Raw genomic sequence first — 12,986 nt, 5'->3', positions numbered from 1 at the left:
TTGAAATTGCTACTCGTTGATCCGGAGATCTGGTCATGCCAGACCTGAAAAACAAATCAAAAGGCCATAACTTTTGATCCAAACATTGGATTGCTTGGAGGACTTAGATAATCCTTTCTCTTTGAAGTGGAGGTGTGGTTTCACCACACCAGAATAACAGCTTAAAAGGGCCATAACTCTTGATCCAACCATTGGATCCTGCTGAAAGTTTTAGAGGAGTTTCTAGAGGCTGTTTTCGTTGGGGGACCTATGGAATCGCTACTCGTTGAAGAAGAGGATTGGTTGCGCCAGCCTTAATAAAGGATGAAAAGGGCCATAATTTTTTTATCCGACCGTTGGATCGCACTCAAGTTGTTCCAGGGTTTCTGGAGGTTGTTGTCCTTGGAGCAGCTATGGAATCACTACTTGGTGAAGATGAGGTGTGGTCACCCAAGACCGAAATAACATCTCAGAAGGGCCAAAACTTTTTATGCGACCGTTGGATCGTGCTCAAATATTTATAGGAGTTCTAGGAGGTCATTTTCCTGGGAGGATTGATGAAATCCCTACTCGTTGAAGAGGAGGTGTGGTCCCGCCACACCTGAATAACAACTCAAAAGGGCCATAACTTTTTGAGACGACTGTTGGATCGTGCTGAAATTTTTACAGGAAATTCCAGAGGCTGTTTTCCTTGGAGTACGATGGAATTGCTACTAGTAAAGATGAGGTGTGGATGCACCAGACTGGAAGAACAACTCAAAAGGGCGATAAATTTTGATCCTACTTTTGGATCGCGCTTAAATTTTTACGTGAATTTCCGGAGGTCGTTTTCCTTGTAGTACTTATAAAATCACTACTCGTTGAAGTGGATGTCTGGTTAAACCATGTAAATCTCGAGAAAAAAAAATGAAGGCTGGATTAAATTAAAGGAAATAAACTAAACTAAAAGGAAGTGGGAGTAAAACGAATACACTTAAAGAAAATGGGGCCTAAATGCAAATAAAAATAATTATAGAGCATAAGTACTCCTCTTCTCATCAAAAATAGATCTGCAGATAACATAAAGAAAGAAAAAAGGGAGTTTTTATATTCATTTTTACAAATCAAGAGAGAAACACCAAAATTTCAAAAACCCATCCAAGATTAAGGGTTATAGGTATAATAAACACTGGTGGGAAAAGGGATTAACAAGAAAAATTAAATAAGAAGAGAAGAGGGGAGGGCCGACTGTCATTAGAAAGAAAAGGAAGGATCAAAACCTTGATTCGTACCCGGTAAGGTATTCTAAACTTGCTCTTATGAGTCATTTCAAGTCAATTATGAATTGATGCATGTACGTTAATTTATAGATTTGAGTTCTTAGACTTGAATTGAGGAAAAAGTATGAGTTGCTAAATTTAAAGAACTTCATGTGTTGTATGTAAATGGAAAGGTTGAGGAATCTGGACAGTTTCGTGTCTTGACTTTCAGAGAGATTTCGGGTAGGAGGATGAAGGAATTAGGATCAGGTTCCTCATAAAAATTGTAGTTTTGGATGTTGGCTAAGTAATGAAATTGGTCTTGCTCAATTGGGAGTTATAGAACTCTAACTATGGGTCACCAACCAAGACTGGGTCATGACAGACCTTATAGGGTAGTAGGTCTAGTTTGTTGATGAGAAATTTGGACTGTCTTAGAGGTAGAACTAGGTTCTCCTTTCTTCAGAGAACTTGTAGCCTCATGTCTTAGTTTTCCAACAAGACTAATCTTGCTTGAATCGAAGTTCTATAACTCTAGATATAGTTAAAAATCTGAGGAGTGGTCGGAGAGTAACAGTTGGATAGTAAAGTTAAAAAATGAGACATTAACAGTTCAATGTCTAGATAATAACACTTTAAAAACGAGATAGTAACAGTTCAAAAATGAGACAGTAACAGTTTAATGTCTAGACAGTAACACTTTAAAAACGAGGCAGTAACAGTTAAAAAATGAGACAATAACAATGAAGATAAGGGGTGGTCATGCAAGACCAGAACAACAGCTCAAAAGGGCCATAACTTTGGATCCGAGCGTTTGATCGAGCTCAAATGTTTACAAAAGTTTTTGGAGGCCGTTTTCCATGGAGTACCTATGGAATCGCTACTTGGTGAATATGAGGGGTGGTCGCGCAAGACCGGATGATGGCGATTACTTTTTATCAAGTCGTTTGATGGCGATCAAATTTTTACAAGAGTTCTCAGAGGCCGTTTTCTGTGGAGTACCTATGTAATAGCTAGTTGGTGAAGATGAGGGGTGGTGGCGTAAGAATAGAAAAAAGGCTCAAGAGGATCATAACTTTTGATCCGATCGTTTGATCACGCTTAAATTTTTAGAACAGTTTCTGGAGGCTGTTTTCTTTAGAAAACCTATGGAATAATTAGCCATTGAAGGGGAAGTCTTTTCGAGCCAGACTTGAATAACAGCTAAAAAAGGGCCATTACTTTTTATCAAGTAGTTTGATGGCGCTTAAATTTTTAGAATATTTTCCGGAGGCTGTTTTCCTTGTAGAACCTATAATACTTACTCATTGAATCGAAAGTCTTGTCATGCCAGACCTAAATAACAATTCAAAAGGCCATAACTTTTTTATCCGACCGTTTGATCGCACTCTAATTTTTACAAAAGTTTTTGGATGCCGTTTCCCGTGGAGTATTAATGGAATAACTACTTTGTGAAGATGAGGGGTGGTCGCATAAGACTAGAATAACAAATCAAAAGGGCCATAACTATTGATCTGACTTTTTGATCGCGCTCAAATTTTTTTAAGAGTTTTGAGAGGATGTTTTCCATGGAGTATCTATGGAATCACTACTTGGTGAAGATGAGATGTGGTCATACAAGACTGGAACAACAACTCAAAAGGGCCATAACTCTCGATACGATTGTTTGATGACACTTGAATTTTTTCATGAGTTTCTAGATGGGTGTTTTCCATGGAGTAGCTACGGAATCGTTACTTGGTAGAAGATAAGGGGTGGTTGCGCAAAAGCAGAAAAACAGGTAAAATGGGCCATAACTTATGATCCGACTGCTCGATCGCGCTCAAATTTTTACAGGAAGTTCTGGATGCTGTTTTTCATAGAGTACCTATGGAATTGCTACAATGTGAAGATTAGGGGTATTATGTAAGATTATATCAGCAGCTCAAAAGGGCCATAACTTTTGATTCAACCGTTTGATCATGCTTCAATTTTTACTGGAGTTTCCGAAGGCTGTTTTCTATAGAGTACCTATGGAATCACTACTTGGAGAAGATGAGGGGTGGTCACACAAAACTAGAAGAACAACTCAAAAGGGCTATAACTTTTAATCCGACCGTTTGATCACACTCAAATTTTTACTAGAGTTTCCAGAGGCTATTTTTCGCGGAGTGCCTATGGAATTGCTACTTGGTGAAGATGAGGCATGGTCTCGCAAGACTAGAAGAACATCTTAAAAGGGCCATAACTTTTGATTCAACTGTTTCATCGCGCTCAAATTTTTACAAGAGTTTCTGGAGGACGTTTTCCTTGGAGAACCTATGGAATACTTACTCATTGAATCAGAAGTCTTGTCGTGTCAAACCTCAATAACAGTTCAAAATAGCCATAACATTTTATCCGACCGTTTGATCGCACTCTAATTTTCACAAAAGTTTCCAGAGGCCATTTCCCGTGGAGTATTAATCGAATAACTACTTTGTGAAGATGAGGGTGGTCGCGTAAGACCAGAATAGCAACTCAAAAGGGCCATAACTGTTGATCTGACTATTTGACCGTGCTCAAATTTTTACAAGAGTTTCAAGAGGCTGTTTTCCATTGAGCATCTGATTAGTACTTAAAAGTGCATGTTTATCAAGGTTTTATATCATCATTTTGCACTTGAAGTATCAATAACTCCTTAACTAAAGCATGTTTTATAATAACAAGTTTGATACTATAAGATACCGTAATTTATGGTAAATGCTCATATTAAATGCAGGCCTATCACATAAATAAAAGGATTGAATGATGAGTTTAAGTATTGAAAGTGAAAGGACAAAGAGATGGTCAAACTTAGAAAAGAGATGCTGGTGCAGTCCAAACCGGAACATTGCTCGGTAATTGGATCATATCTAGAGCTCTAGATCTCGGATTTAGGTCCATTTTATATGGATGGAAAGGTAAGACAAAGGCCTACAACTTTCATGTGGAGCCCAAATTTAAAAAGGTCATTTTGAAGTCCAAATTGAAGGAATAACGAAGAAGTCCGAAGCTGTCTTGCAGCCCAGACACTATTTAGCGTTCAGCCCATATCTTAAGTTCTAGAAGTCCAAATGACCTCATCTTTTTTTTGTTGGAAAGCTGAGACAATTTCCTAGAACATTCTTGAGGATTTTGGGCAAATTATGATTTTAGAAATGATGTCTTGTTCAGACAAGAAATAAGGATTGTCACCAAGTCAAGATGTGGCCACCCACTCATCAATTAGTCAACAAATCAATAGTTCTAAATTTTGGCCTATAAAAGGAGGCACTTACCATGTATTGAGGCATCTTGGTTTCCAGATCAAGATCATGCTCTTGCTTTCTCTCTTTGTATTGCTTATGTTTTGCTTTCATTAATATCAAGTTTATGCACTTCATTTCCTTTCCTTTACTTAGTTAACTTCTTTCTCATTTATGTTCTTATCTTGTTCATTTATGTTTCTTTTTTTCATTACATTTAGCTAAGTTAGTTATGTCAAGGTGAAAAGGGTACACTAATGGTGTAAGAATAAGTATAATATAAACTTAACATGGACCTTAACGTTGGATACTAACATGTTTTATATTTGTTATCTTGTTCACTTTTAATACTTTGCTTGTTAAATGGTTAATCTACATTTATGTTGTATAACACTTGGTACAACAAATACTTGGCACTTTCATAGCCCATAATGTATGCTATAACCGACACCTGAGCTATGAAAGGAACTTGATTTGTTGTTAACATAAGTTATAATCATGAATGCCTGCCAACATTTACAAGTATTAGCTTTATTCGAATAAGATAACTAATGTAATCATGTTAACAATTTATAATCTGATTGGAACCTCCTTTATGTGTGGTTTCCAATTGAGTAATAAGAGTTTATATTATACTTGTTTGAAGTACTATTAGTGGATCCTCTAACCTTGGCATTTATTTTCATCATTGTTTAATCCTTACATCAATTTTACATCTCAAAGCTCTCTTTATTATTACTGTTACTATTATTAATATTAGTACTACTACTACTATTATTATTACTATTATAATTATTATTAGTATTACTACTAATTGTTATTATTATTATTATTACCATTACTATTATTGTTATTATTGTTGATATTGTTGTTGTATTGTTATTTATAATTTATACAATTAACCTCTCTATGGTTCGACCCTGATCTTGCCGGGTTATTTATTACTTCGACACTCCTGCACTTGGGAGAAGACATCAAGCTTTTGGTCGTGTCAAGTTTTTGGCGCCGTTGCCGGAGAGGTAAATTCTTGTATAAATTATAATATTTATTTTCATTTTCTCTTTTCACTTTTCATTTTTTCTAACTCTTGTTTCTTTTGTTTTGTTTTGTTTTGTTTCTTTTTCTTCTCTTTTCTTTTCTTCGTTTATTCTCCTTTTACACGTGCATGAGAGTTTGGTCATGTACATTAAGTGGTAGACTTTGTAGGGTATCCTCATCATTTTCAGAAAATATGGCTGAAGAAGATAATCAAGTGCACCTTCATGCATAGTTTTCCCTCCTGATGCATCTCATTTTAATTTTAAGCCAGACATTATTCAACTTTTACCTTCTTTTCATGGCTTAGACCTAGAAAATCCATATTTGCATTTAAGGGAATTTAAGGAGGTTTGTAATACCTATAATGAATCAAATTGTAGCATGAGCACCATTAGATTAAAGCTTTTTCCTTTTTCATTAAAAGATAAAGCTAAAACATGGCTACAAAATTTGAGACCAGGATCTATTCGTGCTTGGGATGAAATGCAACAACAATTTTTAAAGAAGTTTTTTCCATCTCACAGAACAAACTCTTTCAAAAGACAAATCATCACTTTCACTCAAAAGCCAGGAGAAACATTTTACCAATGTTGGGATAGGTATCGAGACTTGCTTAACAGTTGCCCTCATCATGGCTTTGAAACATGGAGATTGGTTTCACATTTTTATAAAGGTTTAACACCTAGAGATAGGCAAATGGTTGAATTGATGTGTAATTGAACTTTCAAAGATAAAGACCCTAATGAAGCAATGGAGTACCTGGACTTGTTAGCCGAAAATGCTCAAAATTGGGACACCACAGGTACTTATGGGGCACCAAGTAAAACTCAACCTCATACATCTAGTGGAGGTATGCACAACCTTAGGGAAGATCATGACCTCCAAGCCAAGTTTGCATCTTTAGCTAAAAAAGTCGAAGCACTTGAATTGAAGAAGAGTGGTCAATTAAAATCTGTTCAAGACATTGTGTGTCAAATCTGTGAAACCAAGGAACACTCAACAAATGATTGTCCAACTTTGCCTTGTTTTAGGGAATGCCTCCATGAACAAACCCATGCTCTAAATAGTTTCCAAAGGCCCAACCATAACCCATACTCATAAACGTATAACCCTGGTTGGAGAAATCACCCAAATTTCAATTGGAAGAGTGATAGCAATAATACACAAACTTCACAGCCACTGTTTCAAGCACACCATAATTTCCAAAATTCTCATGGATATGCACCTCCTTATGCTCCACCTCCTAGAAGAAATCTTGAGAAAACATTGCATGCATTCATTGAAAAGCAGGAGACAATCAACACTCAACTTGCTCAAAGCATGACAGATTTTAAACATGCTCTTGCAAAATTGACATCTACTCTCAGTTTCCAAGAGAAAGGTAAGTTTCCACCTCAACCATAACAAAATCCAAAGGGACAATACAATGCAAATGCAAGTAGTTCCGGAAGCCAACACATGAATCAAGTCAAATCAGTCATCACTCTTCGTAGTGGTAAGGTTATTGAAAAACCAATTCTTGAACCTTGTGAGAAAGATGATGAGTCTATCTCTGAGGGTAAGGAAGGGGTTGAACCTGAACATTGCAAAGAAAAGACTGATTCCCCGCTAGAATTTCCATTTCCTCATGCCATGACCAAACAAAGGAAAGTCTATCACAACTCTGAAATCTTTGAAACTTTTAAATAGGTAAGGATCAATATACCTTTGTTGGATGCTATTAAACAGGTTCCTTCTTATGCTAAATTTTTGAAAGATCTGTGCACTGTGAAGAGAAAACTGAATGTGAAAAAGAAAGCCTTTTTAGCCGAACAAGTAAGTGCCATTCTTCAGAACAATAATGCTTTGAAATATAAAGACCCTGGTTGTCCTACAATTTCTTGCTTTATTGGAGAACATAAAATTGAAAGAGCCCTACTTGATCTTGGAGCTAGTGTGAATTTACTTTCATATTCAGTCTTTCAAAGTCTCAATCTAGGTGAGTTAAAACCAACTTCTGTAACTCTTTTACTTGCTGATAGATCTGTAAAAGTGCCTAGAGGAATAGTTTAGGATGTGTTAGTACAAGTGGATAAATTCATTTACCCTGTAGATTTTATTGTCTTGGATACACAACCTGTTGAAGCATGTAATTCAATTCCTGTAATTTTAGGACGTCCATTTCTTGCCACTTCTAATGCATTGATTAATTGTAGGAATGGACTGATGAAGCTATCATTTGGAAACATGACATTAGAGATGAATATTTTCAACATTTACAAGCAACCTGGAGATGATAATGATTTACAGGAAGTGGACTTTATTGAAAAATTAGTTCATGATCAATTTCAAACCACTTCCAATGAAACTGAGATTGATGAATCTAATGATTTGCAAATGGTCTACTTTTAGGAAGAATCAAAGGCATGCAATTGGAGACCACAGATTGAAGAATTGCCACCACGATCAATTGAGTCCATACCTTTAAGTGTTCAACCACCAAAACCTGAATTGAAGCCATTACCATTTAATCTCATATACTCATTTTTGGGAGAAAATGAAACTTTTCCGGTAATAATCTCTTCTAAACTTAATGCACATCAAGAAGGTAAGTTATTACAAACTCTGAAAATGCACAAAAATGCATTAGGATGGACCATAGCTGACATAAAAGGAATTAGCCCTTTGATTTGCACACATAAGATTTATTTGGAGGAAAATGCTAAACCGTCTAGAGAAATGCAACGAAGGCTTAATCCTAATATGAAAGAAGTAGTGAAAAATGAAGTCATTAAGCTTCTAGATAATGAAATCATTTATCCTATTCAAATGGGTAAGTCCTACACAAGTTGTACCCAAAAAGTCTGGAGTCATTGTGATAACAAATGAGAAAAATGAGTTAATTCCAACTAGGACTGTTACTCGTTGGCGCATGTGCATTGACTATAGGAAACTTAATTTTATGACTAGAAAAGATCATTTCCCTTTACCTTTCATGGATCAAATCCTAGAAAGAGTTGCAGGTCATGAATTTTATTGTTTCCTAGATGGCTATTCAGGTTACAATCAAATTAAAATTGCATTGGAAGATCAAGAGAAGACTACTTTCACATGTCCATTTGGTACTTTTGCATATCGAAGAATGCCTTTTGGATTATGTAATGCACCAATCACGTTTCAAAGATGCATGCTTAGCATATTCAGTGATATGGTTGAACATTCTCTTGAGATTTTTATGGATGATTTTTTTTGTTTTTGGTGATTCATTTGATGATTGTTTGACTAACTTAGAAAAGGTTTTGAGTAGGTGTGAAGAGAAGAATCTTGTACTGAATTGGGAAAAATATCACTTTATGGTAACAAACGGCATTGTACTTGGTCACATTGTTTCATCGAAAGGAATTGAGGTTGACAAATCTAAAATCGAGTTAATTGCCAACTTACCAACACCAAAATCTGTTAAAGATGTTAGATTATTCTTAGGACATGTTGGTTTTTACAGAAGGTTCATTAAAGATTTTAGTGTAATATCTAAGCCCTTGAGTAACCTTCTAACAAAAGATAATATTTTTGAATGGACTAAACATTGTGAAGAAGCCTTTGTCAAACTTAAAAACTTGCTCACTTCTGCTCCTGTTATTCAACCTCCTGATTGGTCATTACCTTTTGAAATAATGTGTGACGCTAGTGATTATGCCATGGGTGCTGTCTTGGGACAAAGAAAAGATAAGAAACCTTATGTGATTTACTATGCAAGTAAAAATGGGTGCTGTCTTGGGACAAAGAAAAGATAAGAAACCTTATGTGATTTACTATGCAAGTAAAACTTTAAATAGTGCTCAAATAATTACACCACCACTGAAAAAGAATTACTTGCAGTAGTATTTGCTTGTGATAAATTCAGGTCTTATCTTGTTGGCTCACATGTTGTTGTTTTTAGTGATCATGCAACATTGAAATATCTTCTTTCTAAGAAAGATTCTAAGGCTAGATTGGTGCGGTGGATTTTGTTACTTCAAGAATTTGATATCACAATCAAAGACAAGAAAGGCACCGAAAATTTTGTTGCATATCATTTGTTAAGATTGACAATAGATTCAAAATCTAACATCACACCAATCGATGACTACTTTCCCGATGAATCTTTACTTTTCGTTTTTACGATGCCTTGGTTTGGTAATATTGTTAATTTTCTTGTTTCAGGACAATTGCTAGCTCATTGGAGTACCCAAGATAAAAGAAAATTCTTGAACGAAGTGAAGAACTTTTATTAGGATGACCCTTATTTATTCAAATATTGTCCTGATCAAATATTTCGAAGATGCATTCCTGACAATGAGGTAAGTAGTGTCATTAAATTTTGTCATTCTGAGGCATGTGGGGGTCATTTCTCGTTGAAAAAAACAACTGCCAAAATCTTACAAAGTGGATTTTACTAGCCCACCATGTTCAAGGACTCACATGCATTTTGTAAGACTTGTGAAAATTGTCAAAAATTGGGATCTATTTCAAAACGTCACATGATGCCTTTAAATCCTATTCTTGTCATTGAGATCTTTGACTGTTGGGGTATAGATTTCATGGGTCCATTTCTTCCATCATTTGGTTTCGTGTACATATTAGTTGTAGTAGATTATGTTTCAAAATGGATAGAGGCAATTCCAAGTCGAAACAATGATCACAAAACAATGATAAAGTTTTTGAAAGATAATTTCTTGAGTCGATTTGGAATCCCTCGAGTCATGATAAGTGATGGTGGAACACATTTCTTCAACAAGCCATTTGATTCTTTAATGAAGAAATATGGAAACACACACAAAGTTGCCACCCCTTATCACCCTCAGACAAGTGGACAAGTAGAGCTTGCTAATAGGGAGATCAAACAAATCTTGGAGAAAACAGTGAACCCTAATAGGAAAGACTGGTCTTTAAGACTTAATGATGCATTTTGGGCTTATCAAACTGCTTATAAAACATCATTTGGTATGTCACCTTATAGACTAGTCTATGGAAAACCTTGTCACTTGCCTGTGGAAATTGAACATAAAGCTTATTGGGCTATTAAAGCTTTCAATTCAAACCTTGATGATGCTAGTCAGCTGCGAAAATTGCAAATAAATGAGCTTGAGGAAATAAGAAATGATGCATATGACAATTCAAAAATTCATAAAGCAAGAATTAAAGAGTTTCATGACAAGAAAATACTGATAAAAACATTCAATGTTGGTCAAAAAGTCTTACTTTATAATTCTCGACTCCATTTATTTCCTGAAAAACTAAGATCAAGATGGAGTGGTCCTTTTATTGTGAAACATGTGTATCCATATGGGGCCTGTGATATTGAGAATCCAAAGAATGGCAATGTTTTCAAGGTAAATGGGCATCGTTTGAAAGTTTATTTTGATAATTTTTCGGTTGAAAATGACTCTATTGAATTGAGTGATCCTGTATATAAAGATTGATTCTTTTTCTCACATTGTTTTATGTTTTGTTGTATCTATTGTTTTGCTAGTCTCTCTTTCACCCCGGTCAAATGGCGGATAACGGTACTCTGTGACTTAAGTCGGTTCTTTCAGTTTCCCAAATAACTAATATCTATATATATTTGTGTAATTCTTTGCTCTTTCTCCCTTCTTTGAATCTCTTATTCAATTCTCATTTGAAAATGGACACCACTCTTGAAAAATTAAAAAATATTTTCCCACTTTACCTCAAAATGCGATTGTAAAAATATATCGTGTTAGGTGTGCAAGATCGAGGTTGTTAATGAATCATGGAATTCCTGAAGATATTCATTGGCTGGTTGAAGCAAAGGTCTGATTATCAAGTGAGTCCTCCAACAAAAGACACAAGGTTTCACAGATGAAGGCTCAAATCTAATCTAAGCTTTTTACGACTTTCCTTAGTTGACCAATCTAGGCGACTCATGCAGGGATCAATGACAGGGATGAAAGATTGTAGTTGGTCAATCAATTGTTCAGCAATAGCAGCAGAGATTAGGATTTGTCGTGCTGAAGATGTTAGAAATTCCTATTCCACAGCTTGATCAAGAAAAGATGACACGACCAAAAGCTTGATGTCTTCTCCCAAGTGCAGGAGTGTCGAAGTAATAAATAACCTGGCAAGACCGGGGTCGAACCACAGAGAGGTTAATTGTATAAATTATAAATAACAAGACAACAACAATAACAATAATAACAATAATAATAATAATAATAATAATAATAATAATAATAATAATAATAATAATACTCAGTACGTGGCGTTGTTATACCTGAGAATGATCTAAAAGATCGGGTCACAGGTTTCCAGCCTATATACTGAGTTTATGAAAAGATCAAAGAGATATATTATATAATATAAACAGAATGCAAATAATAATAATAATAATAATAATAATAATAAAAGAAGAAGAAGAAGAAATTAATGAGAACTTTGAGATGAAAGATTAATGTAAGGAATAAATAACGATAAAAATAGATGTCAAGGTTAGAGGATCCACTAATGGTACTTCAAACAAGTATAATATAAACTCTTATTACTCAATTGGAAACCACACATAAAGGAGGTTCCAATCAGATTATAAATTATTAACATGATTACATTAGTTATCTTATTCGAATAAAGTTAATACTTGTAAATGTTGGCAGGCATTCATGATTATAACTTATGTTAACAACAAATCAAGTTTCTTTCATAGCTCAGGTGTCGGTTATAGCATACAGTATGGGCTATGAAAGTGCCAAGTATTTGTTGTACCAAGTGTTATACAACATAAATGTAGATTAACCATTTAACAAGCAAAGTATTAAAAGTGAACAAGATAACAAATATAAAACATGTTAGTATCCAACGTTAAGGTCCATGTTAAGTTTATATTATACTTATTCTTACACCATTAGTGTACCCTTTTCACCTTGACATAACTAACTTAGCTAAATGTAATGAAAGAAAGAAACATAAATGAACAAGATAAGAACATAAATGAGAAAGAAGTTAACTAAGTAAAGGAAAGGAAATGAAGTGCATAAACTTGATATTAATGAAAGCAAAACATAAGCAATACAAAGAGAGAAAGCAAGAGCATGACCTTGATCTGGAAACCAAGATGCCTCAATACATGGTAAGTGCCTCCTTTTATAGGCCAAAATTTGGAACTATTGATTTGTTGACTAATTGATGAGTGGGTGGCCACATCTTGACTTGGTGACAATCCTTATTTCTTGTCTGAACAAGACATCATTTCTAAAATCATAATTTGCCCAAAATCCTCAAGAATGTTCTAGGAAATTGTCTCAGCTTTCCAACAAAAAAAAGATGAGGTCATTTGGACTTCTAGAACTTAAGATATGGGCTGAACGCTAAATAGTGTCTGGGCTGCAAGACAGCTTCGGACTTCTTCGTTATTCCTTCAATTTGGACTTCAAAATGACCTTTTTAAATCTTGGGCTCCTATGAAAGTTGTAGGCCTTTGTCTTACCTTTCCATCCATATAAAATGGACCTAA

This window comes from Populus alba, chromosome 18, assembly GCF_005239225.2.
Source record: "Populus alba chromosome 18, ASM523922v2, whole genome shotgun sequence".
Classification (NCBI taxonomy): Eukaryota; Viridiplantae; Streptophyta; class Magnoliopsida; order Malpighiales; family Salicaceae; genus Populus; species Populus alba.
This window is presented reverse-complemented; position numbering follows the sequence as displayed.